At 35.9% G+C, this 17,666-nt stretch overlaps 1 pseudogene; it reads right to left on the reverse strand.

Annotated features, from left to right (window-relative positions):
- Positions 1–17,245: 17,245 nt before the first annotated feature.
- On the reverse strand, positions 17,246–17,344 carry LOC132305758 (small nucleolar RNA R71; annotated as a pseudogene).
- Positions 17,345–17,666: the final 322 nt, after the last annotated feature.

Here is a 17,666-nt window from a genome sequence, read left to right on the forward strand (position 1 = left end):
CTAACCATTGGGTGTGACATTTGGGCTACCTATATAAGGATTTTGGCCATTCTTTTTACAAATATAGATACTTTAGAAAGGAACCATATACAATAGAGAGGTTAGAGAAGTCTAAAGATCAAGAGAGAGATACACACCATTTGGGAAAGCTCTTCCACTCATCTAGGGTTTCTATCAAGAGGAAGAAAATCACTTCTACCATGGAGATAACCTTTGAGGGTTGGATGACTACATCTATAAGTGGCTAAACCATTCTCTTATGGCTAGAGATAGCCCTAAGCATGCCTCTTAGATTTTAATGTTTTGAAATTAAAGAGGATTTGTGTTGTAATTATTGTTTTGACATCTTATATATATGAATCTTTGTTCTACAATGATTTATGTAGTCTAATACTTCCAATTGATCATTTAATTCTATTCATATGTCTATGTATGCTAGGATGAATACTCATATGTTTATTTCTAGATTTTATGACATTGATGCTTATCTATGTGTGTTGATATTATGAATTTAGTGATGATCAAGACATGGTGCTTAAATAGATTACTCATGTGATTTATTTGATGGTTTATACTTATTTCTTGATGGATAGTGCCACACCCTTAGTTTAATTAGTTTAATTTTCATGTCTTTAGCTTCATTGAAGTGTAGTTGCCTTATTTTCTTAGATAGGTGGACAATCCATGCTTATTGTATGATGTTCCATACTTATGAATGCAAGTAGTATATTTCTCTAATTTGATGATGTGAATTGATTGTGGACTTAAAGGAAGGAATAATGGCTTAATTTGATATATTGTACTATTCACTAGTTTAGCTAGACAATGTATACTTATTTAGTTATCCATGCTTGTTGATTCAATTAATGCCACACACTTGTATAGCAACACATAATCCCCATCATTCATTAAACATTAAATGTCTAGGACAGTGATGTTTAGTGGTGACCTCTAAGGCCCTTCTTTTATATTCTTTACATTTCATTCTACTTCAGTTGTTTTACTTTACATCCATTTAGTTTATATTTTAGTTTAATTAACCAATCAAAACATCTTTGATCACTCAACCTACTAATCCAACGTTGATTTCCAAGCTAAATACACTCTGTTTCCTTTGGAACGATCCCTACTCACCCTAGATATATTTATAATTAGAAGTGGTAGTGGCAATCTCTAAAATTAAACTTGGCCACACTACACACTCTTTGAAACTTTGGGTTCATTGACGAAGGCACACCAAGTTTTGGCGCCATTGCAGGGGATTTGGCACCGTCGTATTTTGGAAATCAATTAGGAATTAGTACTCTTTTGATCTTGTCTTTGTTTTTATTTTACTTTGGTTACTTATTATATTTATTCTTGATTGGCTAAGTGAATTGAGCCAAGAGGGTGAAGCAAAGGGAAATTTAAAAGCAAAGAAGCAAGCTAAGCTAAGCAAAAACACAAAAGCTAAAAATAAAAAAATAAAAAAATTGCAAAACAAGGCAAAAATTGAAAATTAAATTGAAATTGCTTAAGGACCCTTTGTGAGACTTTCTAAACTCTTTCTCTAGTTAAATCGTTAGCCCACGTGGAGGCAAGTCTTTAATTCTCTAGTTAAATAGTGAGCCCGCATGGAGGTAATTTACTTTCATTGCATATTGTTCAGAGCATGGGAATATGGGATAAATATATGTAGAGGATTGTTGATTGATTTGTTGAAGAGGAGAAGTGCTTGCTATATGCTTATTGTGATTTGTTGTTTGTCTTGATAGTGCATGCATGGTCGTAGATCATTGAATCCAACTCTTGTCCCACTTAATTTGAAAATTGAATCCATTGTTCGCAATCCTAGGGGAAGGGGTAGTTCTCGTCATTCCATTTCATCAATGGAAGACATCAATGAGAACCATATGGAAGACCTTAGTCACATCGACCAACAAGTTATCCTCCACCCTAGTGTGCACCATCATGATCACATTCAAGTACCATTAGGCATGCCAAGGCCTTTTATTCCACAATAACAAGGCTATGTTCCATTCAGAATGCCTCTGCCAAATTTTGTTCTACCACAACCTCCCAATGTTCAAGGAAATCAAGGTGCTCGTGTAGCATCACCGGTTATGAATCCCCCTTTTGTTTTGAGAGATCATTATGTGCCAAATGAGTACAATGCACCGACATGCATTCAATTACCCCCATTTAGAGCACATCATTATGAAATTAAACCACAAACTATTCAAATGCTTCCCAATTATCATGGACTTCTATGTTAAGAACCTTATAAGTATTTAGATGAGTTTCTTGAAGTGTGTTCCACCGTGAAATATACGGACATGCCAGAAGAGGTTTTGCGATTAAAACTCTTTCCTTTCACCCTTAAAGATAAGGCAAAATATTGGTTCAACAATCTAAGACCTTTCTCGATAACTACTTGGGCAGAAATGTAACAAGAAATCTTGAAAAAATATTATCCGATTTCAAAAACCAATGCAATGAGAACCTCAATTCGAGAGTTTTCTCAAGGGGAAGGGGAGATGTTTCACGAGGCATGGGAGCGCCTAAATGACTTGCTCAGGAAGTGTCCACATCACAACATTCTTAAATGGCAATTGGTCTAATTTTTCTTTGAAAGTTTGTCGGATAATCATAAAGGAATGGTAGATGCTTCTATCCGTGGTTCATATCTTCATAGGCATGAGGACGATGTATGGCGTCTTTATAAGAGCATGAGTAAGAATTCAATGCATCAATCCTTATCTTCTAAAAATGGTAGAAACATAGGTGGAAGGAAGAATGTCAGCTTGAATCAAGTTGACAATTCCAATGACATAGCCGCCGAAGTCAAGTCTTTATCTCAAATGTTTGATCAACCAAAATTCGGCGAATCAAGTGTCTTCCTCCTCTAACCATTCTCATCATAATTCCAATGAAGCTTGCATGACTTGTCTAGTGTCTTACATTCTACTTCCAACTATCCCCATGGATATGTGCAAAGTGAGAACCATGAACAAGTGAATGCCGTATTTGTTGTAATGACCCGGTCATTTTCTTTCCTTTCCTTTTTCTCAAATTTTATGGATAAATTTTTTTCATTTAATTTTTTTTCCGAGTTCTGTTTCTCATCACTGGGCATCGTCTCGAGTGCTTGGAAATGGTTTTCGAGACTCTTTCGCTCGGATTGATAACTTCCTTTAAGGACCAAGTCATTTCTGTATTTTCACTTTTTGGACACTATTCACTTTTCGTCGTTTTCCCTATTTTGTCTTTTCCCTATTTGTTACTTTTTGGCACAACCTCACTTTTTGTGTTCGGAGTTGGTTTTTGACTTCACATATCTTCATTCTAAGTAGTTTCCACGAAATACGTATCTTTACTTTTACAGTAAAGTACTCTGGTTGCTCCCGATGTCCATAGGGGCATGGATGCATAGTTTTTCAGAATCTTTTTCTTTTCTTAGGGTGTTTTTCATAAATATCTTTTGAAGATTATTATTTCAGGGGTTTTTAAGAAAATATTTTTGGAAGATATTTTCATTTTGGGTCATTAATGTAGTTTTCACTTTTTAAAGGGGCTAATGTGCAATTAATGAAAGTTATTGCAAAAATCCCTCATTTTAAGCCTGGATCCTCATATAGGATTCATTTTCACTTTTCGTCAAGTCGTGTACTCTTAGGATTGCCTTCTGATCTTTTTCCCCCAGCTTCAGGGTTTCTGGCCCTAGTTTCTACCGAACTTGTTCGGGGCATATCTCTCTGCTTGGGACTTGGTTTTCAATGTTGTTTCTTTCTCTATTCATATTTTCTCATTTTTGTTCTTTTTTGTTCATGGAGTTTTGCCATTTGAGCGCATCTGCTCAAATTCCACTTTTTCGGACCCGGCGGGGCCCGTTCGGGACACTTTAAAGGTTTTACTATAGATAGAATGTCTTAAAGTGAAAAATCACTTTTTTCATGATCTTCTTCCTCTCTTTGGCCGATAGCCATGGGAGCCCAAGGGGCTGCCACTACTCTTTCTTTTTCTCCACTTGATTTCCTTTATAAAAAGTCTTCCGCCTTAACGTTTATCATAGGCCTTGACAATGTGCACCTTTCCCCCTTATTAGAGTCGATTTCTTACCACTTTTGAGTTCATGTTTCAAGTTCGGGTTTGGATTTTCATAGTACCTCAAAGGTTAAAGTTGCTCCCTTCGTTGTCCCCGACATAACCCCGCGGTATCGTCAGATTCGGAGCACTTTTCTTTCGGTGGAGAATTGATATTTTCATCTTAAATTGAGGTAGGGGTGTTATAGTTTATATTCTTGATGTATTGCATGCTATTGATGCTTATACAACTCATTTACATGTCTTTGTATTAAATCTAGATATTTTATTATTTATTTTTCTTGTGTAAGATTTGATTTTCCTAGTTGGTTATAGCTTGGTTTAAACATGTGGCATGACATTAAATTACCCCTTGATATGTTCATTGATATATATTAAATTGAGAGCATTTGGACAACTATTGAAGTTTTTATTTAATATTTTTCTAGAATGAAAATTTAATTCATGTGGCCTTATCTAGCTTGAAATTAATGTGTGATATCATATTATATTAGGCCATAGCATGCTCTTCAACATATGTGAATTTGAGAGTATTTGAAGATGTTTTTAAATCTTGAAATAATTAATTAATTTGATTAATTAATTTTTTCCAAGTGCACTATTCACTCTATTGGATTTCTAACTTGATATTATTGATGTGCATGCCATATACTTTCACATATATTAAATTGGAAATATTTGATTATGTTTTGAAACCTTTCATTTATTATTTTTCTTGTATGAAGGTTTAATTATCATAGTTGTAGCTTGCATGGAAATCACTTGTATTGGGCTATTAAATCAAGTCTTAGCATATTTGAGCGCATTTAGATGAGTTTTAATATCTAGAGATTTTAATTAAAAAAATTAATTAAAATCTATTTAATGGTTCCATTGGCTTATTTAAGTTTTAAACTTGATATTTGTAATGACTATGACTTGTTTACTAGCATGTCTTAATTTTGGACCATTTGGAGTTGCTTTAGAATCTAGAGATTAAATTATCATGATTTAATTAAATTCTACTTTATTGTTCCAATAACATAATAAAGTTTTTGAATAGATATATGTGATGACCATACTATGTCCTTTAACATGTATTGATTTGAGGTTATTTGAAATTGATTTGGAATCTAGAGAATTTAATTATTTTTATTTAATTAAATTCTATCTCATTGCTCCATGGATTTAATTGTGTTTTGGAAGTTGTTCCTATATTTAAATCATGGACTTAGACTTGTTGTACATTCACTTGGTTACATTTTGAGCATTGGATAACATTGTTGTTATATTTAGATTCATGAGTTTATGTTCTCAATATTAAGTAACATTATTATAGCATGTAACGAATCGCACACTGAAGATTCAACATTTGTGATGCCATAGTAGTTGTGGACTTAGAGCATGTATTGTATGTGTTTCTGAATTTGGTTGTGCATGGTAGATAGTTGATTATCTTGTATATACATGTTGATATATACGTTGTTGCATAACTTGTTGATTTTGGAAACTTGGGGATTTCATTGTTTGACTACGGCTAGGACATGGTTCTAATACGGGAGATTGTCCCTCTATAGTCTAGTGCGCACATAGGGAGGTTAGTCGTCGGCTAGTAACCCTAAAGTAACTATGGTATCGGTCTGATCCGGCCTGATGTCCGAGTCTCCACCTTGTTTGATTTTGCATTTCATTTCAAGTTGATAACTAGATGATATCGTAACTTGTTGTTCCTTATTTGATTTCCCATTTTAAGTTTTAAGATGTTTATTTTGAGAAATCATGCTTTATGCGTTATATTGGAAGTTCCAATGTTGGTTAAATGGCATCGATATTGTGATTTGTGTTTTGATGTTCAAATGTAGCTTTGGAAATCCTATAGATTCATTTGGAACATAAACGTTAAGTAGCATGAACCATTTTAGTTTATTTCGCATTTCAAATTTCAAGTTGATAACTTTGAGAATCTATGTCTTGTTGTGTTGTATAGTATGCGTCTATATCATTTAATTGCATAAATATTGTAATTTATGTTAGAAATGCTCTAAGGTAGCTTAGGATGCTCCCTGAGTCTCACTTTGACATAGACGTTAGGTGGCATGAGCCATCTTGAATTGTTTCACCTTAAGGTGATAAATTTGTAAAATGCTAGGTCTATGTATACTCATCTCCCACGAGTAGCTTTATGTTACTCATCCCGAAGCTACTGGGGGTATTTTTCAGGTACAGGAATCAAGGTTTGAGACTGTCATCATGCTTGGATGATTTGTAGACTTAGAAGTTTTAATTCTTGTAAAGGTTGGCTTGAAAAGCTATTTGTAGCCTTATATGTCAAAATATGTATATTTGATTCTAAACATGTAATGTGTATATTAGTACACTCTTTACAATATATTTGACATGTATGAGATGAGGCCATAGGCCAATGACATCAAATTTGTATTCTATGCATTTTCACTTTCAAGGTTTATTATGAAAATATTGGAAAAACGCCAAGTTATTGCTTCACCATGTTTGCATTGGGTGTGGGAATTCCATTTTTATTCTTTCATAGGGTCTCATCAATCATGTATGAAGTGTGGCCAAGGGCCAAACGGTAATTTGAAATCATATGTTAATTTTGGTTTTCAAAATTTTCATTTCACGCGCATTTTTGCCTTTTTGGCCGTTAGGGGGTCGGATTTTGCATCGGTAGTATTTTTAAGTCATGGACCATTGTAGCATGTCCTAATAGGTAAGTTATGTTTGCTTGCATGATCGTTTTCAAGAAAAACCTCATCCTTGGTGATTTGAGCCTCCTATGGACTCATCTTGTATTTTTATTGCATAATCTGATTTTAGGGCATTTTGGGGTTTCCCTTCGAGAAACAAATTTCGGGCTTGATATGACCACTTAGAAAACGTGATTTTAGGGGGGGTTTCTTTTTCGTGTTTTTCCAGAAAATGTCGTCTTGGTCCCAAAAATCCTGCAAAAAGTTCATTTTCTGGTTTATGCCATTTTCTTTAAAATTTGAGATTTTAGTACTTGGTACTATTCATCAACTTTTTTTTGAAAAATGTGTCGACTGATCTGAAACTTCTGGGGGTCTTGTGGGTGTATTTTAAGGTTACATTTTCAATTTAGGCAATTTAAAAACTTCCCGACGCCCCATTTCCTTTCCTTTGGCAACAGCTCGGAAAGATTTTGATCCGCTTGACCTGATTTATCTAGGGGCATTCTGGGCATTTTACAGTGCACTTTTTTTTTTTTTTTTTCGTTCATGCTGTTGGGTAGAAAAATTGATTTTCGGGGGGATTTCTTTTTCGTGTTTTCACAAAAAAGTGCGTTTTGATGCCCGTTTTTGCTCTCAGTTGCAATAATAATAGGCTGACAGCAACAGTAGGTGTCATGGCCTTCGTCGGGCCGCCGCGACGTCAATTTTGTTTTTAACCTTTCTCCCTCGTCCGGACTCCAATTCAAGTGAAATTGTTTTTGAACTTGACTAATTTTTTGTTGTCTATCCATCGGTGTGCTCAGTTGCACCCGAATATTTCTGGATAATTACCTATTTACCCTTTTAGCTGTATTGCTCGTTTTTCTTGTTTTGCCGTTTCTTCTTTGGTCAAATTCTGAATCATGCGATTCTTGAGTCCATCTTGACTTTTTTTTTTCTATCTTTTCATTGGTGTGCCCGGTGGCACCCGAATTTATATTTTCAAAAAATTACCATTTTTCCCCTAGGGGCTTATTTGTCATATTTTCGATCTTTTGCTTCCGCGTTAGTTCTCATTGAGTTCCACGACCTCATGGAAGGTCACTTTGACTTCTTAGAGTCTTGTTTTCTGGTTTCACTGATGAGCGCTGAAAAGTGCGTATTTAAACCCCTTAAGCTTAGGTATTCTAGAACCTTTATCTATCTTATTTTACCGTTTTGTATTGATTTCGTGTTATTTCTATTTTCATGTACTTATCCCCAAAACAAGCTAACTCAGCAAAATAAGAGCATAATTGAAGCAATTCTGGGATGATTCAAAGAAAGGAGCAAAAGTAGAGCAAAAGGAAGCTAAGGGTGGAATTTCAGCAACTTCGATCGATCTCAAGAAAAGTTCGATCAATCCAACTTTCATCGATCTCAGCACTTCAAGATGGATCTGAGCCATGTTTGTCCCTGTTCAAAGATCTCAAAAGTTCGATCGATCCAACTTTATTCTCTGATCGATCGAACTTTCTTGTCCTTATCCAAATGATTGATCTTATCCAGTTGTACCACCCTATGAACCACTTTTATCCTTTTCTCAAAAATATCTTCAAAATATCTCAGATTTGTTTTTATCCAAAAAGGCGCTGCCATCAAGGATCGATCCAGCCTAAGTTTGATAAATCTCAGCCATGTTCGATCGATCTAAGTCCAAGGTTCGATTGATCGAACTTCCTCCAGTGCGAAAAAGTTAAATTTCCAGCTCACAAAAAGTTGTCCTTTATTCAATCATTGGGGAATATTTGCTATACGACCCCAACTCATTTTGGGTGTCATTTGACCTACTTATATTAGGATAATGATTACTTTTTACATGAGATCAGATTGTAACACATCATATCATATCATACCTTAGAGAACTCTTAGGGAGGAAGAAAAAAAGAGGAGGAGGCTAGAGACACCATTGGAGACTCTTCATCAACCAAGGAGCAAATTTCTTCCATAGAGCTTGCCCTTGAGGATTGGAAGACATCATCCATGAGTGGCTAAACATCCTCTTGGGGCTAGAGTTAGCCCTAAGCATGTTTTCTACTTCTTGATTTATGTATTTTTGAGGCGATTTGTATTGTGATTCATTTCTTGGCACTTTTATATATATATAGATCTTATTTATTGAATGATTTATGTGGTTTAATGCTTCCAATTGATCATTTCATTCTATCCATATGTCTATGTATGCTAGAATAGATGTTCATGTGTTTGTCTCTATTTCTTGTGTTATTGATGTATGTCTATGTGTATTGATGCTATAGATCTAGAGATTCTCAAGACATAGTGCTTAATGTCATGTTCTTGTGATTTATTTGATGGTTCATACTCATTACTTGATGGATTGTGCATCTCCCTTAGTTTAATTAGTTTAATTTCATGTCATTAGCTTAGTTGTAGTGTAGTTGTTAAATGGAAGGACAATCCATGCTTGTCGTTAATGTTCCAAACTTATGAAAAGCAAGTAGCATGTATCTCTAACCTTGTGATGTGTTTGGATTGTGAGCTTAAAGAAAGGATTAATTGCTTAATTTGATATATTGTGTTATCCACCACGTTGTTTAGACAATATATGCTTAATTTGTCATCTATGCTTATTGGAACAACCACACACACACATTTTGTTGCAATACATGTTCTTCCCCTCATTAATCATTCATTAAAGGTGTAGAAAAGCTATGCTTAGTGGTGATCTCTAAACCCCAAGATCTCTCTCTCTCTTTTATTCTCTCTATTGCATTATTGTTTACTTTAGTTTAATTTGCATCTAGTTTAATTCAACGAACCAATCACTATTTTGATCACTTGACTTATTAACCCTAATTTTGATTCCTCGACCTAGTACGACACTCAATCCCTTGGGACGATCCCTACTCGCCCTAACTATATTTTTAGTGAAAGGTAGTAGTGGCAATTTCTAAATGTAAAACTTGGCCACATCATAAACTTTTGGAGTGTGACGACCAACACACCAACTTTTTGGCGCCATTGCCGGGGATTGATTGATTGGCAACGTCATAATTGTGGAATCAATTAGGAATTAGTACTCTTTTGATCGTGTCTTTACTTTATTTTTAAATTTTGTTACTTATTGTGTTTGTTCTTGTTTGATAAGGAGCATTGGGCTAAGAAGGTGAGCAAAGGAGTATTCCAAGCAAAAGAGCTAAGTAAGCAAGGAAAAATACTAAAAATCAAAAATTGCTAAGCTAAGCTAAAAATTTGGAGTTAAAGTGATAAAGGACCTTTGTGACCTTTTCTTTACTCATCCCTTAGTTAAATTGTCGGCCCGCGTGGAGGCTTGTAATTCAATTCTTAGATAAATTGTGAGCCCGCGTGGAGGCAATTTACTTTTCTTGCATATTGTTAAAGCATGGGAGTATGAGAACATTGTATGTGGAGGAAGGTTGTTGATTGTTGATTTGTTGTGAAGGTGAAGTGTTCGTTGTTATTGCTTGTTGTGCTGCATTGTGCATGCATGGTCGTAGATCATTGAGACCCACTCTTGTCCCTTTAAATTTTCATCTTGAATCCATTGTTCAAAATCATAGGGGAAGAGGTAGTTCTAGTCAATCCATTTCATCAACGGAAGGACACAATGAGGACCATGTGGAGGACCTTGGTCACATAGCCCAACAAGGTATCCTCCACCCCAATGTGCATCATGATAACATGCAAGTTCCATTAGGCATGCCAAGGCCATATGTTCATCCACCACAACAACAAGGCCAAGTTCTATTGGGAATGCTAAGGCCAATCTATGCTCCACCACCTCCCATCATTCAAGGCAATCAAGGTGCCCATGTTACACCTCCCATTGCTAATCCTCCCCTTACTTTAAGAGATCACTATGTGTCTAATGAATATAATGCACCCATATGCATTCAATTGCCCCCATTTAGAGCACACCACTATGAAATCAAGCCACAAACCATTCAAATGCTTCCTAATTATCATGGACTTCCAAGTGAAGAACCTTACAAGCATTTGGATGACTTTCTTGAAGTATGTTCCACCATAAAATATACGGACATACCGAAAGAGGTCTTAAGGCTTAAACTTTTTCCATTCACCCTTAAAGACAAGGCAAAATATTGGTTTTACAATCTTAGGCCTTTTTCAATAACTTCTTGGGCAGAAATGTAACAAGATTTCTTGAAGAAGTACTATCCAGTTTTTAAGACCAATGCCATGAGAACCTTAATTCAAGAATTTTCATATGGGGATGGAGAAACATTTCATGAGGTATGGGAACGCTTTAATGAATTGCTTAGGAAGTGTCCACATCATGACATGCCCAAATGGCAATTAGTTCAATATTTCTTTGAGAGCTTGTCGGACAATTACAAAGGCAAGGTTGATGCTTTCATGGGTGGCTCTTACATTGATAGGCATGAGGATGACGTGTGGCGTCTTTATGAGAGTATGAGTGAAAATTCTTTGCATCGTACTTTATCTTCAAAGAATGGTAGAAATTCTAGTGGTAGGAAGAGTGTTGGCATACATCAAGTCGACCACTTTAATGAAATTGCCACCGAAATGAAATCATTATCTCAAAGGTTTGATCAATTTTTGATCAACCAAAACTCGGCGAATCAAGTATCTTTCTTCCCTAACCATTCTCATCATGCATCTAATGAGACATGTATGACTTGTTCAAGTGTTTTACATTCTACTTCCAATTTTCCCCATGGACATGTGCAAAATGAGCATCATGAACAAACAAATGCTGTTTTTACTAATCAAGGGAACAATCCTTATGGAAATCATTACAATCATAGTTGGAGGAATCACCCGAATTTCTCTTGGAAAAACCAAGGGGAGGGCTCAAACCCTTCCCAAGGCAGTTTTCAAGGAAAGTACATTCCATCTCCAATGCAAGACCAAGGTTCCCAAGGTTTTAGATCATCATATCAATCACAAGGAAACCAATTTTCAAATTCTCATTTTCCTAATCATCAATCATATTCCCAAGGAAATGTTAGAAGTTCCGCTTTTGAAGAGAAAGTTTTGACCACTTTGGGCACTTTAGAGGCAAACACACAATTGCTTCATTCTCATTCTCAATCTATTGCAAAGCTAGAAACCCAAGTAGGGCAAATAGCAAGTACGTTGAATGCAAGAGAGAAGGGGAAAAAACCCTTTGAATGCCCCACACAAGCAACAATGTGTTGTGGAGACTCATTCCTCATCGGAAGGTCACACAATAGAGCATATTAATGCAGTGACTACCTTGAGAAGTGAAAGGATTATGGACAACCAAGTGGGTGTGTCCAATGAAGAGAGTGAACCGGTGCAACCACAAGTTGACACCCGTCCCGTTTCATATCATATTCCTCATTCATTGCATGTGCATGACCATATAAATGAGAATGTGTTGAAAAGTGATTTAAAAAGTGATTTTGAAAAGAAAGATGTGCAAAATGATTTGAAAACTTCTTGTGTTGTAGAGACTTCAAGGAAAAATTTTGAAAAGGTTTTTGAGCCAAAAGCTCCATTTCCGGATGCCTTAAAAGGATCCATTTCAAACGACAAGCAAAAGGCCAAAGTAAATGAAATCATGGACATGTTTAGGCAAGTGAAAGTCAATCTTCCACTTTTGGATGCAATCAAGCAAATTCTGGCTTATGCCAAATTCTTGAAAGACTAGTGCACCCAAAAGCGGAAGAACAAATGCCAAGTACCTAGAAAAGTGGTCTTAAAAGTGGTTTTTGAGCCAAAAGCTCTATTTCCGGATGCCTTAAAAGGATCCATTTCAAATGACAAGCAAAAGGCCAAAGTAAATGAAATCATGGACATGTTTAGGTAAGTGAAAGTCAATCTTCCACTTTTGGATGCAATCAAGCAAATTCTGGCTTATGCCAAATTCTTGAAAGACTAGTGCACCCAAAAGCGAAAGAACAAAAGCCAAGTACCAAGAAAAGTGGTCGTAACCGAGCAAGTAAGCTCAATTTTGCTGCATAATATTCTTCTAAAGTTTAAGGACCCCGGTTCACCTACTACTTCATGCATCATTGGTGATCATATCATTAATCGGGCTCTTCTTGACCTTGGAGCAAGTGTTAATCTTCTTCCATACTCGGTATATGTCAAATTAGGCTTAGGAGACTTGAAACCAATGTCGGTAGTTTTACAACTTGCCGATCAATCAATTAAAAAGCCTAGGGGTATCATCGAGGTCGTATTGATTAAAATTGATAAATTCTTCTTTCCCGTTGATTTCGTTGTCATTGACACGGAACCGGTTCCAAATCTTAAGAGCCAAATTCCCATTATCCTTGGCTGTCCTTTCTTGGCAACCGCAAATGCCAACATTAATTGTAGGAAGGGATAATGAAAATCTCATTTGGCCACATGAAGGTAAAGTTGAATTTTTTTAATCCAACTCCCAATTTATTTAACAAGCATGAAAAGATTAATGTTGTAGAAAAATGTCATGACATCAAAAGTGAAGGAATTGAGTTTTTGTGTGAGACCAAAGTTGCAAAAAGTCCATCTTCAAAAAGTCCATCTTCAACCAAAAAAAGTTGTTTCAAAATCTTGTTTTGAAAGGGCATGGAAGCCCAAAGAATGTCTTGACCAAGGACCAAAAACGTCTTTTGAGTTTAATCCAACAAGTTCCTTAAAGAACCATTTGTTAGGTAGAGTTCAAAACACTTATCACCCCATTGAGGAGGGGATGCACTACACGATGTTTGATACAGGCTAAAAGAGCCCAACGTCTTGCTAGAGACGTTAAAGACTAGCAAGACATTTCGTAGGGTGTCAAAACCCTATTCCTCCTTCATTTTTATCTTTGATTTTATTTCTTGCGAAATCTAGATACTTGTTTTTGGTTCGTATGTATTGCTAGGAACTTTGATTAGGATTGCATGCACTTTTATGTTGAAATTGAGCAATTTGCATAAGTTCGATCGATCTCAAAAAAGAGTTTGATCGATCGAACTTTGACCTGCATCCAACACTTAGAAAATTTTCGACCTGCATCCACCTGCATCTAAATCACCTCTCTGTCCCATCATTCGAACTTATTCTCAGATCGATCATAAGTTCTTAGATCGATCCAAACTTCAAGTTCGATCGATCTTGAGTTCCAACACTTAGAAAAAATTTTGAACCTAAAACCTGCATATTTTTAGCTCTCTGTCAGATCGATCAAATATTTTGTTCAGATCGATCTCGGTTCTTCATCTCACTATCTTTGACTTTATTTTGACTTTTTAACTTTAAAAATCCAAAAAATATATTTTTTTTTTTTACATTATTGATGAGCACTGAAAATTGCATATTTAAACCCCTTAAGCTTAGTTATTCTTGAACCTTTATCTATCTTATTTTACCGTTTTGTACTAATTTCTAGTTATTTCCATTTTCAGGTACTTATCCCCAAAAAAAAGCTAACTCAGCCACATAAGAGCATAACTGAAGCAATTCTGGGATTAATCAAAGAAAGGAGCAAAGTAGAGTAAAAGGAAGCAAAGGGTGGAATTTCAGCAACTTCGATCGATCTCAAGAAAAGTTCGATCGATCCAACTTTCATCGATCTCAGCACTTCAAGATAGATCTGAGCCATGTTTGTCCCTGTTCAAAGATCTCAAAAGTTCAATCGATCCAACTTCTTTCTCTGATCGATCGAAATGATTGATCTTATCCAGTTGTACCAACCTACCAACCACTTTTGTCCTTTTCCAAAAAATATCTTCAAAATATCTCAGATTTGTTTTTATCCAAATGATTGATCTTATCCAGTTGTACCACCCTACCAACCACTTTTGTCCTTTTCCCAAAAATATTTTCAAAATATCTCAGATTTGTTTTTATCCAAAAAGGCGCCGCCATTGAAGATCGATCCAACTTCAGTTCGATAGATCTCAGCTATGTTTGATCGATCCAAGTCCAAGGTTCGATCGATCGAACTTCCTCCAATGCGAAAAAGTTTAATTTCCAGCTCACAAAAGTTGTCATTTATCTAATCATTGGGGAATATTTGTTGTACGACCCCAGCTCATTTTGGGTGTCATTTAACCTACCTATATAAGGATAAGGATTACTTTTTGTAAGAGAGAGCAGAGAGGATAGTATTGTGTATCATCTCATATCATACCATACCTTAGAGAACTCTTAGGGAGGAAGCAAAGAAGAGGAGGAGGATAGAGACACCATTGGAGACTCTTCATCAACCAAGGAGCAGATTTATTCCATGGAGCTTGCCCTTGAGGGTTGGAGGACATCATCCATGAGTGGCTAAACATCCTCTTGGGGCTAGAGTTAGCCCTAAGCATGCTTTCTATTTCTTAATTTATGTATTTTTGAGGGGATTTGTATTGTGATTCATGTCTTGACACTTTTATATATTTAGATCTTGTTTCTTTAATGATTTATATGGTTTAATGCTTCCAATTGATCATTTCATTCTATCCATATGTCTATGTATGCTAGAATAGATGTTCATGTGTTTGTCTCTATTTCTTGTGTTATTGATGCATGTCTATGTATGTTGATGCTACAGATCTAGAGATTGTCAAGACTCAGTGCTTAATGTCATGTTCTTGTGGTTTATTTGATGGTTCATACTCATTTTTTTATGGATTGTGCTTCTCCCTTAGTTTAATTAGTTTAATTTCATGTCATTAGCTTAGTTGTAGTGTAGTTGTTCAATGGGAGGACAATCCATGCTTGTTGTTGATGTTCCATACTTATGAAAAGTAAGTAACATGTATCTCTAACCTTGTGATGTGTTTAGATTGTGAGCTTAAAGTAAGGATTAATGGCTTAATTTGATATGTTGTGCTATCCACCATATTGTTTAGACAATATATGCTTAATTTGTCATCCATGCATGTTGAAATAACCACACACACAAACTTTATTGCAATACATGTTCTTACCCTCATTAATCATTCATTAAAGGTGTAGAAAAGCTATGCTTAGTGGTGATCTCTAAACCCCAAGATCTCTCTCTCTATCTTTTATTCTCTATATTGCATTGCTTACTTTAGTTTAATTTACATCTAGTTTAATTCAACCAACCAACCACTATTTTGATCACTTGACCTAGTAACGCTAATTTTGACTCCTGGAGCTAGTTTGACAACTCAATCACTTGGGACAATCCCTTCTCACTCATACTACATAGTATTGGTGTTCAGCGGTTTATAAATTTAAATTATGGTGCCCACTTGACACTAATTTCCAAACTCAAAGTTTTGTGCTTTGTTTTGTGTGACACACTCGGGAAGACATCATAATTTTTAGCGTCGTCGCCGGGGATAGAGAAGATTGGCAACGTCATATTTGTGCAATCAATTAGGAATTAGTACTCTTTTGATCGTGTCTTTACTTTGTTTTCAATTTTTGTTACTTATTGTGTTTGTTCTTGATTGACAAGGAGCATTGAGCTAGGAAGCAAGCAAATGAGCATTTAAGCAAAGGAGTTAAGCAAGCAAGGAAAAAGGCTAAAAATTTATAAAAAAAAAAATTGCTAAGCTAAGCTAAAAAATTGAAGTTAAAGTGCTAAAGGACCTTTGTGAGCTTTTCTTTACTCATCCCTTAGTTAAATCGTCGGCCCACGTGGAGGCTTGTAATTCAATTCTTAGATAAATCGTGAGCCCGCGTGGAGGCAATTTACTTTTCTTGCATATTGTTAAAGCATGGGAGTATAAACATTGTATGTGGAGGAAGTTCATTGATTATTGATTTGTTGTGAAGGTGAAATGTTTGTTATTATTGCTTGTTGTGTTGCATTGTGCATGCATGGTCGTAGATCATTGAGACCCACTCTTGTCCCTTTAAATTTTCATCTTGAATCCATTGTTCAAAATCATAGGGGAAGAGGTAATTCTAGTCAATCCATTGCATCAATCGAAGGACACAATGAGGACCATGTGGAGGACTTTAGTCACATAGACGAACAAGGTATCCTCCACCCCAATGTGCATCATGATAACATGCAAGTACCATTAGGCATGCCAAGGCCATATGTTCATCCACCACAACAACAAGGCCAAGTTCCATTGGGAATGCCAAGGCCAAACTATACTTCACCACCTCCCATCATTCAAGGCAACCAAGGTGCCTATGTTACACCTCCAATTGCTAATCCTCCCCTTATTTTACTATGTGCCTAATGAATATAATGCACCCAAATGCATTAAATTGCCACCATTTAGAGCACATCACTATGAAATCAAGCCATAAACCATTCAAATGCTTCATAATTATCATGGACTTCCAAGTGAAGAACCGTACAAGCATTTGGATGAGTTTCTTGAAGTATGTTCCACCGTAAAATATACGGACATGCCGGAAGAGGTTTTAAGGCTTAAACTTTTTCCATTCACCCTTAAAGACAAGGCAAAATATTGGTTTAACAATCTTAAGCCTTTTTTAATAACTTCATGGGAGGAAATGCAACAAGAGTTCTTGAAGAAGTACTATCCGGTTTTAAAGACCAATGCCATGAGAACCTCAATTCGAGAATTTTCACATGGGGATGGAGAAACATTTCATGAGGCATGGGAACGCTTTAATGAATTGCTTAGGAAGTGTCCACATCATGACATGCCCAAATGGAAATTAGTTCAATATTTCTTCGAGAGCTTATCGGATAATTACAAAGGCATGGTTGATACTTCCATGGGTGGTTCTTACATTAATAGACATGAGGATGACGTGTGGCGTCTTTATGAGAGTATGAGTGAAAATTCTTTGCATCATACTTTATCTTCGAAGAATGGTAGAAATTCTAATGGTAGGAAGAGTGTTGGCCTGCATCAAGTCGATCACTCTAATGAAATTGCCGCCGAGATGAAATCATTATCTCAAATATTTGATCAATTTTTAATCAACCAAAACTCGGTGAATCAAGTATCTTCCTTCCCTAAC

The sequence above is a fragment of the Cornus florida genome, unplaced genomic scaffold (assembly GCF_030987335.1).
Source record: "Cornus florida cultivar Cherokee Brave unplaced genomic scaffold, ASM3098733v1 CherokeeBrave_3.0.0_Hap2_Chr04, whole genome shotgun sequence".
In the NCBI taxonomy this organism is placed as follows: Eukaryota; Viridiplantae; Streptophyta; class Magnoliopsida; order Cornales; family Cornaceae; genus Cornus; species Cornus florida.